The sequence below is a fragment of the Arachis ipaensis genome, chromosome B09, assembly GCF_000816755.2.
Source record: "Arachis ipaensis cultivar K30076 chromosome B09, Araip1.1, whole genome shotgun sequence".
Classification (NCBI taxonomy): Eukaryota; Viridiplantae; Streptophyta; class Magnoliopsida; order Fabales; family Fabaceae; genus Arachis; species Arachis ipaensis.
The window spans coordinates 54,234,431-54,243,315 of NC_029793.2; the positions used below are offsets into that span (position 1 = coordinate 54,234,431).

Genomic DNA, 8,885 nt, shown 5'->3' on the forward strand with positions numbered 1-8,885 from the left:
TAATCAATCATCATCGCGTTTTAAAATTAAAGGAAAAATTTTTATATTAATGATCATTGGTGTATTAATTTTATTTACATATTAAAATCGAATGTTGTTGACTTTTAAATATACAAATTATTTGTGTTAAATTTAATGATGGAACAATATTAAATCGTTTAAAATTTTTTTAGACTAAAATAAGACATTTAAAAGTTTTTAAAATTAAAATAGAACGCTTGAAATCTTAGAGATTAAATTAGACTTCAATTTAAACATTAAAAAACTAAAATAATATTTTATCAGTGGTACTTGATGATGATGACATGGTGTTGAAGAAACTTCATTGAGTTTATTAATCATTTCTTGTAATAGCGTCGTTTAGTGTTTCTTTTTTGGTCTACGTACATGTGCACAAGTACAACTAAAATTGAGGTTGAAGCACCATATGAGACACAATAATGAAAGAAATACAATAGAATTATCTATGAAAAAGTAGCCGCAATGTGTTGTTTATTGGGAGTACGAGATAAGTGATGGAACGTTTCTTTCTTATTAGTGGATATATATCAATCTAATTTTTCGCTCTCTTAATTCAAAGTCAATAGTGTTGAATGTAAATTATAAATTTTAAAGTTAAATTGAAAATAAAGGAGGATAATTATCATTGTTTTTAGTTTAGTAAAATTTTTTTCTTTCATTCGTTTACCATCCCATTATTTTCGTTAATTTTTTTAATTCAACAAAATTATATAGTATTTTTGGAATAATGTGACTAAGAAGAAAATTAAAATAACCCAACTACCTTAGTATATTACATAATATCGATACATTACTACTTTTTCCATATCCTCAGGGAAAAATTAAAGGAAAATAAAACAGCTTTGTATATCTAACAAGTAGAATTTTATATACTTTACGGAATGTATTTTGGATATGAAAAAATATAAAAAAACAATGTATATTATAAACAATGTAAACAATGGATAAAAAAAAATAAATTAATTCAAATTTTTATTGTCCTACGTCTGTCACATACCATACACCTTTTATCTCTAGTCCACCACAACAACTCGGTGTTGTCGCCAGCGACAGCCGTCTAGACACCATCGTTCCGTCTCATTCTGTTCAGACACAGCAGAACGTTGCTGTCCCCCCTCCTCGCAGTCCTTGCAGACGCAACGCAGCTACACCTGTTCGTTTCCATCACCTTCTCGTGGTGCCTCTGTCTTTCCTATTCATGTGTATAGAAGTGTTGCCATTGCAGTTGTTGTCTTGCTATTTTCGCGCCACTCTTCCTAGCGGCATTGCTATGGTGTCGTGCTGTGAGTTGTTGCGGTGCCGCTGCCGGCTGCTGCCGTGTGAGTGATGCCATCGCGTGTGTTTCCCATGCACCACTGCGGCTGTCTCGTCGCCATCCTCCCTCCGCCGATGTGGTTCTCCTTCTCCTCCTCTTCTTCTTCTTCTTCTTTTGCTTTTCAGGATGTGATGTTCATTTTACTAGGTATCTAGATGGTTATTTTCATTCTAAAGTGGATGCTCATTTAATTTGGATTAGATTTAAGTAGATACAATAAAATCTGCTAGATATTCATTTTACTAGATATGTGGATGGTTATTTTCATTCTAAACTGACGGTTTGATGGAGAAGACACTACTAGAAAACTAGTTATTACAGACGGATATTTCTGACCGATTTTATCCCACGAAAATACAGACAGAATTTCAGAGGAATTTTTTGTCGGAAAACAAAAAAATGAATTAGCATAAATTACAGACGGAAAAGAGAATCCGTCGATAATTCCGTCGAAAAAATTATTTTTTTTGTAGAAAATGGTTACAGACGGAAAATCCGTCTGTAATTAAATAGATAAAATGTTGCGTTTTATTAAATTATTACAGACAGATTTTTCGTCTGTAATTTAAAATTTTTCGTCGATAATTTTGAGTTAAACCTAACTCTCCCTCTAATTTTGAGTTAAACCTAACGATCCACACTCGAAACGAGAGCTTCACAGTCATCTTCCTCTAGTCATCTTCCTCTCTATTCACGCTCCAAACCTTTCTCCTCAGCGCCTTCATCCACCGCATTCTTCCATCATCAACACCTTTGGGACTTCCATCACTCTCGTCGTCGTCAAGCATCGCTGCTCCCGTCCTGTTCCTTCTCTTTCCTTCTTTTACGAGGATAAACCCTAATCCTCCTTCAACGACTTTTTCTTCTCTTCAAACCTAACACCGATGGTGAGTATTTGAATTTTCTACTATATTTTCTTCCAATTTTTGATATAATGAAATTTCATTATCACAATATAATTTTCATGTCGTATTAGTTTAATTGCTGCTTAATTTTATTTTCGGATTTGGGATTAAACTAGTGTTTGCCTTTGATTTTGTGATTTATTTGGTTGCTATGATGAATTTTTTATTTAATCAAAGCATTTGGAATGATGCACGTAAGATGTTTGATGAAAAATCTCAAAAATGGAATATTGATTTGGAATGACACATTTGGCAATAGTTGGTATATGAGTGTAAGAAAAGTGTGTGGAAAAAAAAGTGGAAAAGAGGAAGAGGAATGTGCCCCACTACTGATCAAGTTTACATTGAAGAAAATAATGAGCAATAGGTTAGTATATTATTAGAATTTAGGCTATTTATGTTTACGACTTCATGCCTTTAGATTATATTCTCTTCTCGTGAATTTATGCTTGCTTAGTGTTTATTACTTATGCATAACTGTTGGACTATATATGAACATGTACACCTTTCTTTATTTATTTAGTTTTAATGTGGTGCACCTTTCTTTGTTTTTGTCAACAGGGATGTGCTCTTTTATTTTTCATTCTTGTATTCCTCCGGTCCACATCTTTTGTTCTTTTTCTTTTTGTTCCTTTTCTTATTATAATCAATCTAGATTTTCAATTATATATAATTAAATAATAATTTTCAATTATATATACATAATTTATGCATTCGGTTATATTTTCATTTCTTAATTTAGTTTGTGTTTGTACAGTAAACTGATTACAAATAGAATCTCTAGTCATGCTATATGAGTTTTGACACAATTAATAAGTTTTGAGTAATTTTGACACACTTAATAAGTTTTGAGTAATTTGGGGAACATAGAGAAGATTAAGTAATTTATATTGGACATTATTTTTATCAATTAAGCAAGAAACTCCAAAATTTTGAATAGAAATACCTGTGCTAGTTTTGTCACATTTACTGACATTTTCAGCAGGGCAAGTTTGAGATTCACCAATCTATATATATAAAGCTCATTTAAGTAAAATTCAAGTGCACAAGTATTCAAATTGAAGTTGGAACATGAACGTGTAGCACTAAACTTTGCATGTTGTTGTTTGTATTTGTGTTGCATTATTTGGTATCTCTGTACGATTCATCTTCTTTTGGTTTCTGTAACAGAGACTGGTAGTGAGGATGATGGCCTTTTGGATCTGAGTGAAGATGATTTTTTCCTTGCTGGGAGTTCTAGTGATGAAGCATATGCAGATGATGAATGGACAGACAAAAGTACGAGGTGGGTAGAGATGTTTTACAACTTAAGCAGTTATTATAATATGAAAATTCATATACTCGCAGCAAGGTAAACGATGTTAAGAAGAGCAACTGGAGTATACGTGTTTGTGATGCTAGTATGGTCAAATTAAAGCCAGTAAATGGGTGTCAATGAGTGGTCAAATTGTTGATGCTAGTATGGTTAAATTGAAGCAAGGTAAATGATGTTAAGAAGAGCAACTTAGTTACAAGAGTTTATTAGTAGTGGGTGTTAGCTGTTAGTACTGATGCTTTTCTATAAATATATATAGTGCTAGCCCCCTGTTTCAATTACATTATTCTTTTCGTTCTTATTAGATCACAGTGTTTGCATCGATCATTTAAAATAAGCCTGGTAGTCTCAAAAATATATTTATTCATGTTGGAATTATCTCCCTGCTATTTATGTGCATGTAATACAAAATAAGATGATAAAGACATTAACTGTAGAGATTGAGTGTGGGTAAGTAATTCCATGCATGTTGATAGGATTGGCTACATGAGAATGTCGAAACTAGTTCCTTAAAATATATTATTTACTTGATGTCGCTTCTTTGTGTTGGTGGCTTGGTGCAGGTATGAACGCCGGCTCTCAGAACTGTATGCTCAAATCCAGGTTCATAGATTCTTTTGATATTAAACTCTTATTGGGAGAGTAATTTTTTTCATTTGTTACCTATCCAATCATATATGCGCTAGTTCTAATTGTTCTTGATTGTATGGTATTTGCAATGTACAGGGAAAACATCGACAAACCCGTAAATACTATGCTACCTACAATGCTCTTTTGGAAATTAAAGAATTGATGCTAAAGGAAACATCCTTATTGAATTCAATCAATTCACAGGTACTTGTTGGAGAATTTAGGGCATGGTGTACATTTTTTTTCTTAATATTTGCTTTGATGAATCTTGTGTGATTTTCTCTCTTAAACAAGTTAAATTCACAAATTTTGTACCTTGTCTACTATTTTTCTGCTTGTATATATGCTCTGCTGTCACATGTTATGGCCTTGCTTTTTATTTTTATTGTTCTTCATGTTTTACTCTTATTGATATTTCATTTTGTCTTGTTAGAACTTTTGCATTTTGTCTTATTGCACTATCCTTAGTGTTTCTTTTAGCTCAAATATCATCTATGGTAAAACTAGAACTTAAGCTGCATTAATAATTGTAGTAATTTGATATGAAGAATAAGTGATCTGCATCTTTTCTTCTGTTTTGTACTATGACCGTTGGATTCTTTATGCAACTGTATGAAATCAACAATAACAACAATATAACTAACCTTGTCCCATTAATTAGGGTTAGTTACATGGGTCAAGCAATACCATAGTGTTCTATCACAAAAATTATAGTTATTCTCTATTTGACTCTATTCTGGGTTATTAGAACAATAATTAGTATTAAAATCTCATTATTTTAGATGTATATGAATAATGAGCACTTGCTACGATTTAGCTATCTAATTGTGCAACGTGCGTTATAAATTTTGGTGCTAACAGAGGAAAATATCTTAGTATACTTTGGGTTTGGAAATTCTAAGAAATTTTTTGTCAATAAGCTTCTATAGAATATTGTCTCATGAGGCTTTATAAACTCAAAGGCTGTAGGCGTTGGAAGATAACTAGAGTTGTTTAATCTAACATTAGTCATCAACTTGTTAAGACCAAAGCATATTTTTGTTAATGTTATCCGAACAAGTTTTGGTTTCTGCATTTTTTTTTGAATTAACTGCAGTTTCAAGAGGCCTTCAGTAGTATGGATGGTCGTGCAAAACTTGTTCATTCCATGGAAGGAATTGTCAAGGGCAACTCTATTACTGCACATGACTTCTTTGACTATCAAGCATTTTGATTATTATTATTAGTTTTTTCTCTGGTTGTTTTGTTGTAGTGCGGCAGTGATTACAGCGTATTTGATGAGAACATGAAAGGGAGTGTGAAACAAGGGATTCATGTAGTGATACCTTGAGCGATGATAGATTAGGTCATCTCTATTGCCAATACTTTGAGAGATCAACTCCATATGGAAGAGTTCCTCTAATGGATAAGGTAATTTAATTTTCTTAGGCCATATCTTACTTCAACAACTTTTATTATGTTTGTTTATTGTTACTACTAGTACTACTACTACTACTTCCTTGGAGTTTAATGGATTCGCATCAGATCATGCTTCTGCTTCTGTGGATTGTGCGGTGGCAAGGAAGCATGCTTCTTCAAGAAGGAACCTTGATGCTGTTGAGAGAGTAACACATAGGGAAGAGGTATTTTTCTTTCTCCATCATCATCTTCTACTTCAATTCTTACTGTTTTCTTTTTTATTTATTTAATTGATTCATTTATGTTGTTTTTCTCTTCAGACACTGCATTTTCATGTTCATATAATTGTTGTTAATTGAAGCCTCTTCTCTTCCTCAACTCAATGACAGTTCTTGATTGCTTCATTGATCAAAGACTTGTATAAAAGTATCCAGTCACTGAATTGAATCTGAATCACTTGCTTTTAGACTTGTTCTGGTTTATTGCATTGTGTGCATTACATGTTCCAAATCTGCTATTGCTATTTGGCAGTGTCCATGATCTTTAAAAAGAACTAACCCTGAGAAATCTATGGAAGAGTTCCGAGCAGCTAGTCAAAAACTTGGTGATGGCGTGGGTGTAAAGTCTTTAATGCAAAGCACGGGACTTGGAATAATTGTTGGCCAGGTAGTTTCTGCTTTTAATTATGAGTGTTTCTTAATCTAGTGTTAAGTTCTAAGCATTTTTAGGGGCTAATAGTTTCTTCTATTTATGTCCATATAGAACAATTCAATGTATCAAATCTCCAAACTCAATGACTCATTTATAATTGAATTTGGTATAATAAAGCTGATTCACTTCTTCTAACATTATATGATGTCTTAATTTTTTGATAATTTTTTACCTCTCCTCTGGCTAATGCTTATCTTGTTTCTCTATTGAAAATTAAGTATAAAAAGCATGCTGGGTCATTCTGTGTACTTGAAAAGGGTTATCATTCTATGTACTTAGCCAATAAATGAACCGTTATCATTCTGTGTTGTGTTCTACCTCTTTTAGTACATTAATAAATCAATGTAACTGGAGAGAGTATTAAAGTATTTTTGTTTTCTAATATGTGAATTCTTGTCTTTTTACTATGAAGAATAAATATAGTTAACTGCCAAAAGTAACTGCAGTAGTAACAACTCCTTTTTGGTTCTTTTTTCTAATAATTGCCTTATTTGTTGTCTGAGTGTAGATCGAGTGTAGATCGGATATAGTAAGGTAGACATCCTCTGCTCAGAAAGTGGGAAGCAGCGAATAATTTTGATGGACCAATAATCTCAAGAAGCAAGTATATTGCCATCATCACTAAGAAGCTCAAGAAAGAATGAAGCTATCCATAAATTAGGATATTGAATCTTGATGAGTCCACTAGTAGTTATTTGTCATCTAATGTATTTAGATTGTATTATTGCATGAAAATAATTACTTCTTATTATAAAGAAAGTACTTTGTACTCACTGGTGTGTTTTTCTATTTATACCATCAATAAAAATTTGTATTTATTAAATGTGTGTCTTTGTGTGAGCGTATATACATGCAATCTTGAACTTATTTATGAGGTATTGATTCATTTGCCCCTTCTTTCTACTAGGTTACTAGGTTAAGACAAGATAATCATCACTTGTTTTGCCCTAGATATTTTGCATATTCTTTGTTCCATTGAATTTAATTCCACCTTTATTGTTTATACATTTCAGGAGGAAAAGGAATGCTGGATGTGGAAGAGACCCCCACCACCAAGCAAGAAAATGGATGCTATAAGGTATGAAAGATACATGTTGCCTTGGACTTTCCTATAAAGACTTTAACCATCTCTTAAACCACTTTGATTTGATGCCTTTGCAGTTATTACTATGTATGAGATTCTTAAGTTGATATAATTTTGCTTCTTGCTTCATCAATTTTGCAGAGTTTGCTTGCCTCTTGTGTCGCAAGGTGTTGAGCGTCCCTGTGACAACTCCTTGTGGCCATAACTTCTGCAAATCCTGTTTGGAGGGTGCCTTTTCTGGCAAAAGCTTTATCAAAAAGAGGGGAAGCGAAGGTGGGCGCACCTTGCGAGCATAGAAGAATATTATGAAATGCCCTTCATGTTCAATTGACATAGCTGAATTTCTTCAGAACCCAGAGGTAGTACATCATGTCTCTTTCTAATTGTCTGAGCATATTGTTGGTGATGGTATTTGGGAAAGCTTGAATTTGGTTTTACTCCCAAACTATTTTAATTAGGAAGGTGGATGTTATTGCCATTGACTATCTGTTTTTGCTTCTTGTTTTATATTTTACACCAAATGTGGATAACTTCAAATCCAACCCTTAATTTGTTCTATTTTCTGTTAACCCAAAGTCACTGAAAAATCTTAGGCCTTCTTTGAAATGAGATTCAATGGAGAGTTGGCAAGTTTAATTAGGTGGTGTTCACATTTAGAAATAAATCTTCTAAAGAAGAGCATTCATAAATATGCAATTTACAGTTTGTATGTGATCTTGCGATTGTATTTATGCTGTTTCTGGCCTTTGCAATAGGTTAACAGACACATGATGAGCTCAATAGAAACCCTCCTCCGTGAGGCTGAGATAGAAGAGAGTTCTGAAGTGTCCAATGACAAAAATGATAAAAATATAGAGACTGTGAATGATGATGATGGGACAGAAGTTTCAAAGCATTGTGATTCAGGTGAGAATGTCCTAGAGGAGATCAAGGACAATGATTTGAATCAGCCACACAACCGCAGAAAGGGTGCTGGTAATTCAGCTATTGTGAACAGTGAGGAGCAAATCGATGTGGCAATAGATTAGCTTGGAGTCTACCATGGAGTGAAGAATCATGTAACTCAGATTAGATTGGAGAGTTTAAACTTTAAAGAGAGCATGAGGAAATAGTTTTAAAATTTAGGCTGAAAGTCCTGCCCTTCTCTGTTGTAGTTTAAAAGAAATTTGGGGTATCTTTTTATTAAGACAGCGAGATATTGGATAATGGTGTTGAAAAATAACATCCAATTTTATAGGTATCATATAATGAATATTATGTTTATCTATGTGATTTTTGGCTTTCTTTTTTCCAATTTACAGTGTGTTTGATGGAGTAAATTTAGAAAACAAATCTAAAGTATTTATTTTGCAATAGAAAAATAAAAAAAAAATCTATTTTATCTTACAGACGAATTTACAGACGGATTTTCTGTCTATATTCAGAGTGTGAGATGATTTTCCAAAGTTTAAATTACAGATGAAAAATCTGTCATAAAATTTGTCTGTAATTATAGACGGAAAATCT

General features: G+C 32.8%; 2 long non-coding RNA genes across 2 annotated transcripts; both read left to right on the forward strand.

Annotated features, from left to right (window-relative positions):
- Positions 1,991 to 3,683, forward strand: LOC110266641. The gene is made up of 2 exons (XR_002354096.1): positions 1,991 to 2,223; positions 3,412 to 3,683. It is a non-coding gene; the product is annotated as an uncharacterized LOC110266641 (long non-coding RNA).
- On the forward strand, positions 3,882 to 5,375 carry LOC110266640. Its single transcript, XR_002354095.1, has 3 exons — positions 3,882 to 4,159; positions 4,283 to 4,390; positions 5,283 to 5,375. It is a non-coding gene; the product is annotated as an uncharacterized LOC110266640 (long non-coding RNA).